At 35.6% G+C, this 14045-nt stretch overlaps 1 long non-coding RNA gene across 1 annotated transcript in view; it reads left to right on the top strand.

Moving 5' to 3' along the window:
* Positions 1-8281: 8281 nt before the first annotated feature.
* Positions 8282-14045, top strand: part of LOC306650959 — a 262319-nt gene continuing 256555 nt past the window's right edge. Inside the window, exon 1 of the long non-coding RNA XR_013761070.1 lies at positions 8282-8401. This is a non-coding gene — a long non-coding RNA (uncharacterized lncRNA). The remainder of the gene's footprint in view (positions 8402-14045) is intronic.

The raw sequence follows: 14045 nt of genomic DNA, 5'->3' as shown, positions 1-14045 counted from the left end.
CCAATAGAATTAGGACTAGAATCAGTATCTCTCTTTAAAGAGAGACTTGTTTTAAGGATTTAGTTCAACTAATTCAGAATTGTAGATGAGACAAGTTCAAAGTCTGCAGGGTAGTCTGGAGACTCATGAAAAAGTTTATACTGTAGTTCAAGTTTACAGACAATTTGCTTATAGAATTCCCAGAATTTTTTTGGAGAAAGTGTTTTTTTCTTAAGGTCTCCACCGGATTTCCACAGTTAGAAGGAAAATCTCCATAACCTATACCTATCTAACTAAATATTAATCATATCCTAAACATAAGTTCATAGAAACATCTAGAATAGTAGTTGACCAAATATGTGGTTACCATGACCTAGCCAAGTTGACACATAAAATAATCATCACAAGCTCACCCTAATGATCGCATTTTAAGTTGACTATATCTGCAATAACTGTTTACAAGTAAGGTCATAGTCTGTGCTGCTAAGGTTAAAATTTCAACTTACCTTTTTATAGGTATATTTCAACCCATAACACATAATATAATAATAATCACTTTAAATTTGATTGTTCTAAATACACGAATTAAAAGAAATATTCAGTGTGGATTAGAAAAGAAAGCTGAATTTTATGCTGTTTATAAGAAAGAAACTCTCAATGCAAAGACAAATAAGTTAAATGTAAAGGGGCAGAGAAAATATTTTATACTAACAATGAATTAAAATCTGAGTATTTACATTAATACATCATAGAAACTGATGCCAAAATATTATAAGAATGAAGAGGGAAATTACAAAATGACAAAGGATAACTTGTCCATGAACACATAACCTTCCTTAATGAGTCTGAATCATACAATAGGGAGATGAAATAAAGACAGAAGAGATAGGAGAAATTAACAAATCTGTATTACAGTTTGAGACTTCAAACCCCCTCTTTCAGTAATTGCTAGATCACTCAGCTCACTGTAGTGCACTATGAAGCTACATTGATGAAGACAGAAAATTTGTAATTGTATAGTTGACCTGAACAACACAATTAATCAACATGATATAATTGACAATTATAGAATTCTCCCATCCAACAAAAATATACACATTTTTCTCACTTCACATAGAACATTAATCAAGATAAACAATATATATTGAGTCATTAAACATACACTAACAAATTTAAAAGATTAGAAATCTTGCAAAGTATGTTCTCCAAAAAATGGAAAAAAAAATCAATAACAGAGAGATAGCTAGAAAATCCCAAATATTTGGAGGTAACACAGTTATAAATAACAAGAATAAAAGAAGATACACAAATAGAAAATATGCATATGTAAAGATTCAGCATAATCTTTCATTAGAAAATTATTAATTAAAACAATGGAATACCACTACACAACTTTAAAATGACTATGCTATATGCTAGTGAGGATTCAGAGCAGTAAGTACTCTCATCCATTGTTGATGAGAATACACAATGGCACAGTGACTTTGAAAAACTGCTTGAAAGTTCCCTACAAAGGTAAATGTATGACATTTGATCCAGTAATCACACTCTTAGATATTTACCCAATGGATTTTTTTTATTATTTGTTCTAATGAGTTATATATGACAGCAGAATGCAAATTGACTCATTGTATAAAAATGTAACACAACTTGTCATTTCTCTGGTTGTAAATGTTGCATTCATGCAATCATGCATGTACATAAGATAATAATGTCCATCTCATTCCACCATGTTTCCTACCCACATGCTCCTCCCCTCCCCACCCTCCCTTCTGCCCTATCCAAAGTTCCTCCATTCTTCCCATGCTTCTATCATTATGGATCATCATCTACTAATCACAAAAAACATTTGGCCTTTGGATTTTTAGTATTGGCTTACTTTGTTTAGTATGATATTCTCCAACTCCATCCATTTACCTGCAAATGCTGTAATTTCATTCTTCTTCAAGGCTCAGTAATATTCCATTATGTATATATAACTGTTTTTTTGTCTCCATTCATCTGTTGAAGGGCATCTAGGTTGGTTCTACAGCTTAGCTATCGTGAACTAAGCTGCTATAAACAATGATGTGGCTGTGTCACTGTAGTATGCTGATTTTATGTCCTTTGGGTATAGACTGAGGAGTGGATAGCTGAGTCAGATGGTGGTTCCATTCCAAGTTTTCTAAGGAATCTCCATAATGCTTTCCAGAGTGGTTGCTCCAATTTGCAGTTCCACCAGCAATGAATGAGTGTACCTTTTTCCCCCATATTTTCCCCAACACTTATTGTTGCTTGTATTCTTGATAACTGCCATTTTGACTGGAGTAAGATGAAATCTTAGTTTTGATTTGCACTACACTATTTGCAAGAGATATTGAACATTTTTCATGTATTTGTTGATTGAATGTGTATCTTCTTCTGTGAAGTGTCTATTCAGTTCCTTAGCCTATTTACTGATTGGGTAATTTTTGGGGGGTGTTTTTTGTGTTCTCTATATATCCTGGAGATTAGTGCACTATCTGATGCGTGTGTGTGTGGTAAAGATTTTCTCCAGTTCTGTAAGCTCTCTCTTCACATTATTGATTATTTCCTTTGCTGAGAAGAAGCTTTTTAGTTTGAATCCAGTTTATTTCACAGGCTTTAGGAGTCTTGTTAAATAAGTCAGGTCCTAAGTTGAGATGATGAAAATTTGGGCCTGCTTTTTCTTCTATTAAGCACAGCTTCTCTGTTCTAATTCCTAGGTCCTTGATCCATATTGAGTTGAACTTTGTGCAGGGTGAGAGGGATTTAATTTCATTTTTCTGCATATGAATATCCAGTTTTCCCAGCAACATTTGTTGCGGAGGCTAACTTTTCTCCAATGTATGCTTTTGGTGCCTTCGTCTAGTATGAGATAACTGTATTTATGTGGGTTTGTCTTTGTGTCCTCTATTCTGTACCATTGGTCTATATGTCAACTTTGGTGCCAATACAAGGTCATTTTTTTAAACTATAGCTCTGTAGCATAGTTTAATGTCTGGTATTGTGATGCCTCCTGCTTCCCTCTTCTTGCTAAGGATTGCTTTAGCTATTCTGGGTCTCTTATTCTTCCAGATGAATTTCATGATTGCTTGCTCTATTTCTGTAAGGTACGTCATTGGGATTTTAATTGGAATTGCCTTGAATCTGTATAGCACTTTTGGTAGTATGGCCATTTTGACAATATTAATTCTGCCTATCCAAGAACAAGGGCAATCTTTCCATCTTCCAAGGTCTTCTTTAATTTCTTTCTTTAGTGTTCCATAGTTTTCATTGTAACGGGCTTTCACCCCTTTTGTTAGGTTGATTCCCAAGTATTTTATGCTTTTTTGGGGCTATTGTGCATGGGGCAATTTTCCTAATTTCTCTTTCAGTGGATTCATCACTGATGTACAGAAATGCATTTGATTTGTGGGTGTTGATTTTGTATCCTGCTACTTTGCTGAATGTATTTATTTGTTCTACGAGTTATCTGGTGGAAGTTTTTTAATCCTCTGAGTATAGAATCATGTTGACCAGTAGTGATAGTTTGAGTTCTTATTTTCCTATTTGTATCCCTTTAATTTCTTTAATCTTAATTGCTCTGGTTAGTGTTTCAAGGACAATGTTAGAAGTGGTGAAAGAGGGCATCCCTGTCTTGTTCCAGTTTTTAGAGGGAATTCTTTTAATTTTTCTCCATTTAGAATGATGTTCGCCTTAGGCTTAGCATACATAACTTTTACAATGTTGAGGTATGTTCCTGTTATCCCTAGTTTTTCAGTGTTTTGAACATAAAAGGTGCTATAATTTGTCAAATACTTTTCTGCATCTCTTGAAATGATTGTATGGTTTATATCTTTAAGTCTACTGATGTGATGAATTATGTTTATTGATTTCCATATGTTAAACCAATCTTGCATCCCTGGAATGAACCCCACTTGATCATGGTGCACTATCTTTTTAGTATATTTTTGTATGTAATTTGCCAGAATTTTATAGAGAATTTTTGCATCTATGATCATCAGGGATATTGATCTGAAGTTTTCTTTCCTTGATTCATCTTTGCCTGGTTTTGGTATCAGGGTGATACTAGCCTCATAGAATGAGTTTGGAATGGTTCCCTTCTTTTATATTTCATGGAGTAATTTGAGAAGTATTGGTGATAATTCTTCTTTGAAGGTCTTATAGAACTCAGCTGAGGCTCTGTCTTGTCCTGGGCTTTTCTTAGTTGGTAGGCTTTTACTGGTGTCTTCTACTTCATTGCTTGAAATTGATCTGTTTCAATTGTGTATGTCCTCCTGATTCAGTTTGGGTAGATCATACATCTCTAAAAAAATTTGCTGATGTCTTTGAGATGTTCTATTTTATTGGAATACAAATTTTCAAAATAGTTTCTAATTATCTTCTGTATTTCAATAGTATCTGTCATTATATTTCCTTTTTCATCATGAATTTTAGTAATTTGAGTTTCTCTCTCCCTCTCTTTGTTAGGGTGGCTAAGGGTGTATCAATTATATTTATTTTTTCAAAGAACAAACTTTTTGTTGTCAGTTTTTCAAATGTTTATTTTCTTCCAATTTCATTGATTTCAAATCTGATTTTAATTATTTCCTGTCTTCTACTACTTTTGGTGTTGATTTGTTCTATTTTTCTAGGACTTTGAAATATAATGTTAGGTCATTTATTTGTTACCTTTTTATTCTTTTAATGAATGAGCTCAATGCAATGAACTTTCCTCTTAGCACTGCCTTCATAGTGTCCCAAGATTTTGATATGTTTTACAAGTGTTCTCATTTACCTCTAAGATTTTATCTCCTCCTTGATATCTTCTGTTATCCATTGTTCATTCAATAGTATATTATTTAGTCTCCGGGATTTGGAGTAGCTTCTATTTTTTATTTTATCATCAATTTCTAATTTTATTCCACTATGATCAGATAAAATGCAGGGTAGTATCTCTATTTTTTTTTGTATTTCCTAAGAGTTGTTTTGTGGCATAATACATGTTCTATTTTAGAGAAGGATCTATGTGTTGCTGAGAAGAAAGTGCATTTACCCATTGATAGAGAAAATTATTCTCTCTCTCTATATATATATATATCTGTTAAGTCTAAATTATTTATTTTCTTATTGAGTTCTATAGTTTCTTTTTTAGCTTTTGTTTGCAAGATCTATCCAGTAGTGAGAGAGGCCTGTTAAAGTCCCCCAGTATTATTGTGTTATGTTCTATTTCTTGAAGTTGAGAAGAGTTTGTTTAATGTACATTTTGGGGGACATATATATTTACGATTGTTATGTCTTATTGGTGTATGCTTCCCTTAAGCAGTATGAAATGTCCTTCTTTATCCCTTCTGACTAACTTTGGTTTGAAGTCCACTTTATTTGATATGAGGATGGAGACCCCTGCTTGTTTATGCAGTTCATGTGAGTGGTATGTTTTCTCCCAGCCTTTCACCTTCAGTCTGTGGATTTATTTTTGTATGAGATGAATCTCTTGGAGGTAGCATATTGTTGGTTCTTTTCTTTAATCTACTCTGTCCATCTATATCTTTTGAATCAATCAAAAGTTTAGGCCATTAACATTTAGGGTTATTATTGAAATATTACTTGTATTCCTGGTCATTTTGGCTTATTTTTGGTTTTCAACTTGAGTAGGTTTCTCCTTTGATTGGCTTTTCCTTTAGGGTAGTTCCTCTCTTTGCTGACCTACATTGTTGTTTTCATTTCTTCCTCACGGAATATTTTGCTGAGCATGTTCTATAGTGCAGTCTTTCTATTTGTAAATTCTTTTAACTTTTGTTTATCATGGAAGGATTTTGTCATCAAATCTGAAGCTTAATTTTGCTGGATGTAAGATTTTTGGTTGCCATCCATTTTCTTTCAGATCTTGGTATATAGTTTTCCAGGACCTCCTAGCTTTGAGGGTCTGGGTTGAGAAATCTGCTGAGGTCTGAATTGTTTCCCCCCATACGAAATCTGATACTTTTATTTTGTAGCCTTTAAAATTCTATCTTTATTTTGTATGTTGAGCATTTTCATTAATAATGTGCCTTAGTGTGGATCTGTTGTAGTTTTGTACATTTGGTGTTCTGTATTTGATATTCCATTTTATTCTTCAGGACTGGGAAATTTTCTGATATTATTTCATTTAATACATTGTTCATTCCTTTCATTTGTAACTCTGTGCCTTCCTCTATCCCGATAATTATTAAATTTGGCATTTTCATGTGATCACATAATTCTTTGAAGATGCTTTCTTCCAATCTTCACTGTGTAGTTAACTTTATTTTCAAGATGATAAATTTTTGTCTTCATTGCCTGAGGTTCTGTCTTCCAAGTGATCTAATCTGTTGATGATGCTTTCTATTGAGTTTTTAATTTGGTTTATTGTTTCCTTCATTTCAAGGATTTCTGTTTGGCTTTTTTCAGAATTTCTATCTCTTTATTGAAGTCATTTTTTGCTTCCTGCATTTGCTCTTGCAGTTCTTTATTGAAGTAATTTTTGTTGTCTGAGTTTGCTCTCTTATATCAAACTTCACAAATAATTTTAATTATGTAATTCTGAACTCTGACTTTTTTTCTACTGTGCTGGCAATGGATACTATTATTGTAGCATCTTGATTTGTTTGGGGCACTTTTTTCCCTAGTTTTTTCATGTTGTATGTGTGTCTTCCCCTCTATCAGCACAGATCCAAGGTATTACAGTTTCTACCTTATAGACTTAGAGAGTCCCTGCAGATTTCCAATACCTCAACTTTAAAGGGGAAATCAATATTAACTACACCCAATGCAAACAATATGCAGCCTTAAACCAAATAGCTCCTGTTAAGACATTTACAGTTTTGTCACAATAAACAGAAATGGTGTGTTCAATTATTATCAACAACATAAGCAGTTGGTTTGTGAACAGGTCAACAGTTTCTACTGGTGGACAAAGAGAGAAAGGGAGATGTGGGATAAGATGTTAATGAGGTAAGAGGTGAGAATATAGAGGTATTAGATCATAGGAAGCATAAAAGAGGAACCTGAAGAAGATGGCTCTTAGCATGAGAAAAAAAAGAAAGAGACTCTAGGGAGAAAGGTAAGTGAGAGGAAACAATAGATAGTAAAAATATATATATATAATAGAATTAAAAAAGAAAGAACAAATAAAAACTATAAAAATAAAAGAATATACAACAAGACTGTAATATACTATCAGACATCACAGACCTCCATAGCCTGATGCATGAGAAATACTTGGTTTAAAAAATGTTGGGGATGTGAAAGCAGGAAAAGAAAGAGAAAAAAAAATCTCAAAGGGGAATTGAACAGTTGTTTCTATTTGAGTTCAATATCTTCTCTGCTTCTATTTTCATCTGATAGGTGGTGATGTCTGGGGTTTGCTGGTATCTCCACCCTCAGGATGGTTAAGGTTACTATGGTGGGAAGGTTAGTCTTGGAGGTGGAACTCCTGGAGATGTGGTGCAGCAATTTCCAGTCCCCATGGGAAGACTGCACCACAGGAATCTCCTTTGGGGTGCACTCATGTGATAGAAGACTGGTCTTAGCCCCTTAATTTCCTGTGGTCCATTTCCTGGTCTCTGGTCTCTAACTTATTCTTTAAACTGTGTCTCTCTTGCCCCTACCCTCTCAACTTCCCAATCAGGAACCTCTCTTTAGGTCCTGAGAGCTGAGGAGAGGACCTGTGCACCTGTCATGGAGAGCTATTCTGTATCAGTCAGATTAGGACCAGGCACTGAAAGTTGTGGGCTGGTGTAGCTCCAAGTGCTGGTCTGGATTGGTGGCTTGGGCGTGGGAGACTGTAGGTACCTTGATAATGGGCGTCCAGGTCCTGGTCAGTGTCTCAAGATGGTAGTTGCCCCAAATAAAAATGACGATGGCAGTAGTGAAGGTAACCCAAGATGGCAGTGAAGGTGTCTCCAGATAGAGGTGACCATTTTCAGGGATGAGGGAGTGAGAGTGGACTGAGTGGTGGCATTGGCCAACCTGTTTGGAGAGGCAGTGCTTTGGCCTGTGGTGCTGTTGCAGGTAGCTGCCCCAGGCCCAGTCCAGTGACCCCAGGTGGAGGCTACCACATGAAGGGGCTAAGGGGCATTTGCAGTGTCCCAAGGTGGAGGCTGCTGTGGGAACCTCACTTTGGTAGATGGAGAGACACGCATGTGCAGGCATGGGGGGTCCTGCACAGGTGCAGCATTCAGTGGTCCTATTTAGTGGTGAAAAAGAATGAACCTTTAATATACATGAAAATATGGATGAATTTTAACTGTATATTGCCAAGTGGAAAAAACTCATCCAAAAAGGCCTCTATTTCTGTAAGGTACGTCATTGGGATTTTAATTGGAATTGCATTGAATCTGTATAGCACTTTAGGTAGTATGGCCATTTTGACAATATTAATTCTTACTGTCCAAGAACATGGGAGATCTTTCCATCTTCTGAGGTGTTCTTTAATTTCTTTCTTTAGTGTTCTGTAGTTCTCATTGTAGAGGTCTTTCACCTCTTTTGTGAGATTGATTCCCAAGTATTTTTTTTTTCGATGCTATCGTGAATGGGGTAGTTTTCCTAATTATTCTTTCCAAAGATTCATCACTTATGTATAAAAATGCATTAGATTTATGTGCATTGATTTTATATCCTGCTACTTTAAAGAATTCACTTCTGAGTTCTAAAAGTTTTCTGGTGGAATTTCCTGGTTCCTCTAAGTATATAATCATATCATCAGCAAATAGGGATGGTTTGAGTTCTTCTTTTCCTATTCGTATCCCTTTAATTTCTTTGGTCTGTCTAATTGCTCTGGCTAGAGTTTCAAGGACGATATTGAATAGAAGTGGTGAAAGAGGGCATCCCTACCTTGTTCCAGTTTTTAGGGGGAATGCTTTCAGTTTTTCACCATTTAGAATGATATTAGCCATGGGCTTAGCATAAATGGCCTTTACAATGTTAAGGAATGTTCCCACTATCCCTATTTTTTCTAGTGTTTTGAGCATGAAGGGATGCTGTATTTTATCAAATGTTTTCCTTAGCAGGAAGAGTGAAGCAGGGGATATCACAATACCAGATCTTCAACTCTATTACAAAGCAATAGTAACAAAAATGGCATGGTATTGGTACCAAAATAGACAGGTAGATCAATGGTACAGAATAGAGGACACGGACACAAACCCAAATAAATACAATTTTCTCATACTAGACAAAGGGGCCAAAAATATGCAATGGAGAAAAGATAGCCTCTTCAACAAATGGTGCTGGGAGAATTGGAAATCCATATGCAACAGAACGAAACTAAACCCATATCTCTCACCATGCACGAAACTAAACTCAAAATGGATTAAGGACCGCAGAATCAGACCAGAGACCCTGCATCTTATAGAAGAAAAAGTAGGTCCAAATCTTCAACATGTCGGCTTAGGACCAGACTTCCTCAACAGGACTCCCATAGCAGAAGAAATAAAAGCAAGAATCAATAACTGGGATAGATTCAAGCTAAAAAGCTTTCTCTCAGCAAAGGAAACTATCAGCAATGCGAATAAAGGGCCTACAGAGTGGGAGAAAATCTTTGCCACTCATACTTCTGATAGAGCACTAATCTCCAGAATTTATAAAGAACTCAAAAAACTCTACACCAAGAATGCCAATAATCCAATCGACAAATGGGCTAAGGAAATGAATAGACACTTCACAGAAGAAGATCTACAAGCAATCAACAAACATATGGAAAAATGTTCAACATCTCTAGTAATAAGAGAAATGCAAATCAAAACCACCCTAAGATTCCATCTCGCCCCAATTAGAATGGTGATTATCAAGAATACGAGCAACAACAGGTGTTGGCAAGGATGTGGGGAGAAAAGTACACTCATACATTGCTGGTGGGACTGCAAATTAGTGCAGCCACTCTGGAAAGCAGTGTGGAGATTCCTTAGAAAACTTGGAATGGAACCACCATTTGAGTCAGCTATCCCACTCCTTGGCCTATACCCAAAGGACATAAAATCAGCATACTACAGAGATACAGCCATATCAATGTTCATAGCTGCTCAATTCACCATAGCCAGATTGTGGAACCAACCTAGATGTCCTTCAGTTGATGAATGGATAAAGAAACTGTGGTATATATATATACAATGGAATATTACTCTGCCATAAAGAACAATAAATTTATGGCATTTGCAGGCAAATGGATGAAATTGGAGAATATCATGCTAAGTGAGATATGCCAATCTCAAAAAACCAAAGGACGAATGATATCGCTAAAAGTGGATGATGACACATAATGGGGAGTGGGAGGGGTTAGTGTTAGGTTTAGAGTTAGGGTTAGGGAGGGGGCAAGTATGGAGGAAGCAAGGATTGTATAGAGGGAAAAGAGGGGTGGGAGGGGTGGGGGGACGGGAAAAAAATAACAGAATGAATCAAACAACATTACTGTATGTAAATTTATGAATACACAAGTGGTATACCTTTACGCCATGTACAGAGAAACAAACAACATGTATCCCATTTGTTTACAATAAAAAAAAAGGCCTCATGGAATATATTCCCATTTATATGGCATTCTAGACAGTAAACACATCAATGGGCATCAGGTATCTATGCAAGAAGGAATGTTAAATAGTTCAAGTGCTGGGAATTTTTAGGGTGGTGAAACTATTCTCTATGATAATATGGTGTTGAATATGTGACACTATATTTTGTCAAAACCAAAAGAATTTTAACACAAAGACTGGACCCTGATGTATGCATATTTCAAAAATAATTTAAGAGGTCATGGGTGACTAGAAAGGAATGTAACTATGTAAAGAGAATCTAACTATATTATAAATATGACATAACTTCACTGAAGGGAGTAGAGGGGTGTGTTAACCTATGTAACTTTGGAAATGAGTGAACACTAACAATAAAAGCAAAACAAACTGCATAAGCCTATATTTCACTCAATAAAGTTTTGTACCATGGTAGTAAGAGTTAATGATTTGATAAGGCTGTGCACTATACTTGAATTTAATAAGTGGATAGTGGGAACCAGGTTTATCACTGTGAAAGTGCAAGTTGATAGATATGCAAGAAGTATAGTATGTATATATTATATATACATATAATGAAGTATAATATATATATATATATACATACATATATATATTCTGATTTTGTTAGTTAAAGGGCCTATAAGCAATGAACCAAGCATCCTGATCTTAGTTACTATAAAAATGAAAAACAATCAAATGAGAACAAAAGCTACTCATTTTGTTTCTTGCTATAGCAAAGTAGTCATTCTCCATTACTACAATTTTGGCAGACTCCATGGCAGACAGAGGGTTTAGAAAGCTTATAGTGAATACAAAATGATATTAAGGTATGTCCTGATTGGATTATATTTCCACAGGGAAGTTATAGACTGCTAACTGATGTGGGACTACCATTTGATTGGTTAGGGGGAATAGTTTGTTCTCTGACTGGTTCTAAGTTTTAAGTGGGGACACAAATCAGAGAATCTGTCAATTGTTAAGTAAGTCATGGTCATTTTGCATCAATTACTTCAGGGATTATTGTTTGGCTTCCTGAGCTACTTACTAGACATAGTGGTCTGCCCTCTCTATAATCTACCTTGTCAGTATTAGGCTGGCATTGTGGCTGGTTACTACAGAAAATGGGTTGATTTCTTGGGGTATATTTGTAGATTGTGAATAAAAGTCCTATTTTATATATGTTGTTGTATGCTTATATGTCTTTTATTTTAAAGATAATTCTACAATAAAAGGAACTTGGCTCCTTGGACCAAGGACTGATTTTACAAAATAAGCCTGGATCATCTTGTAGTGCCAGAAAATGAGAGATTGATTTAAAAGTCGAAACAAAAAATAAACCAAAAAAATAATGGTCATATGTAAAAGGGGCACAGGATCCAGCTGAAGAAGATTTAGTCAAAGTTAAAGAAATTTGAACAATAAAACAAATATTTAATGAAAATTAATTTTACTGGAATATAACTCAAAGTATAGAATAGATATCCCTGAGTCTACACTGATATCAATGATTTAACAAATAAATAAGAAAGTAGAATGTATAAACCTTCCTTGCAAACTTCCAAGTGATTTATGTAGATATTCTTTCCCTAAAAAAGTGTGACATAATTCCTCACTCCTTAAGTATGACTACACGTGACTTCCACACAGTACAGTATGAGAAGTGGGGATAGGAAACTAACTCTACCATATAGAAACCATACCAATAAAATCTCAGTCAAGTGTTTTAGTTAGCTTTTGTTTGCTGTGACCAAAACACCTGACAAGAACAGCTTAGAGAAGGGAGAGTTTTGGGGGCTGAGAGTTTCAGAGGTTTTGGTCCACAGATGAACAAATCCATTTTTCTGAGCCCAAGGTGAGGCAGCACATCATAGCCAAAACGCACTGTAGAGGAAAGCTGCTTAGCTTATGGTGGTGTCAGATAGCAAATAAAGGAGGAAGGAGGAGCTGCAGGGAAATGCTCTCTTCCAGGGCATACCAGCACTGACCCATCTTCTCCAGCCATGACCCACCTGCCTTATTGTTACCACCCTGTCAGTCGATTCAAACTAAAATGGACTGCTTAGGTTTCTATTCTCATGGTCTGATCATTTTACTTCTGAATATTCTTGTATTAACAGGAGCTTTTAGGAGACACCTCATATCCAAACCATAACATCTTGTGATCGAGGTCAACATAAACAGTCATAAGTCATGCTGACAATATGTACTATTGATATGATTATACTGGCAGATTACCTGTCTAGTTTTTAACCCTAAAAGATATAAACCTTGTCAAACCATAAGAAAAACTTGGGCTATCCTAATTTTGTAGAGGGAAGTCTACAAAATGCCTGAACAATATTCTTCAAAATTATCAAGTTCATGAAAAATAAGAAAAAGCCTTGAGAGACTGTCACAACTAAGAGCAGTCTAAGGAAACAGACTGACTAAATGTATTGTGGGATCCTAGATGGGAGCCCACGACGGAATAAAGAACATTATTTAAAAACAGAAATTTTGTATAAAGTAAGAGCTCTAATTAATAATAATGTATCAGTATTGCTTCATTAATTATGACAAATGTACCACACTAATGTTAAGATGTTAACAATGGGGAAAATTTGGTGTAAAGTATGTGGGAACATTCTGTAGTATCTTCACAATTTTTCTATAAGAGCCAAACTGCTCTAAATTTAAAATCACACTGGGTTGTGCTATGAGAGTAAGCAATACAAACTTCTGAACTCTAGATTGCCTCTGATATAACCTGACTACTGAGATAGTAGAAACTTTTGGCTTCTCTGGTGAAGGGGAGAAGGTCAGAATGAATTCTATCACTATGGTATGGGTAATACTGAATACTTGAGGACAGGAAGAAATTAAAACCCTTTGGGAGGACCTGGCCCACCTCTGAGTTAAGCTCAAGCATGATTCAAAGACCTTAAGGTAGGGGGCTGTGAAAAATAGCACACACAAATTCAGTAAACTAATTATATAGAAGCTCAAATGTGAAAGGAAGCAGCCTTTGGGGCCTTGTGGAATACTTTACAAGGGAGCTGGTCAATGGGGAGTTGTACCTTGCAGGGGACTATATTTAGCAAAAGTACTTTGGGATTTGCAAATAGAAATAAAGGATATAAGCTTCCTAATTTAAATGCCACAAAATGCAAGAAGATGAGGGGGACTGTTTCCACATTAGCATTCACTGAGCAAAAATATAGCTATGCTTTCATTGTTCATTTGGTGAGAAGGAACAAAAGATAATCCAGGATAATTTTTTGTGAATCAAAAAGGCATACATTTCTTTTTTTAAAATATTTTTTACATGTTGATAGACCTTTATTTTATTTATTTATTTATATGTGGTGCTGAGAGTCAAACCCAGTGCCTCACACATGCTAGGCAAGCACTCTACCACTGACACAACCCAGTCCAGACATACACTTCTTATGAATATTTTTTTCTGGGATATAACCAAGATAAGCACCTAGTGGGGAAACAGACATTGTGAGTGGATGAAGGGAAGATGTGGCACAGGAAAATTAATCATTCTCATCTTATGGGGATTAAGTTCTCCTTCGA

The sequence above is a fragment of the Sciurus vulgaris genome, assembly GCF_902686455.1.
Source record: "Sciurus vulgaris genome assembly, chromosome: X".
NCBI lineage: Eukaryota > Metazoa > Chordata > Mammalia > Rodentia > Sciuridae > Sciurus > Sciurus vulgaris.
The sequence above is the reverse complement of the archived record's forward strand: the minus strand, read 5'-3'. Positions and strand labels throughout refer to the sequence as shown.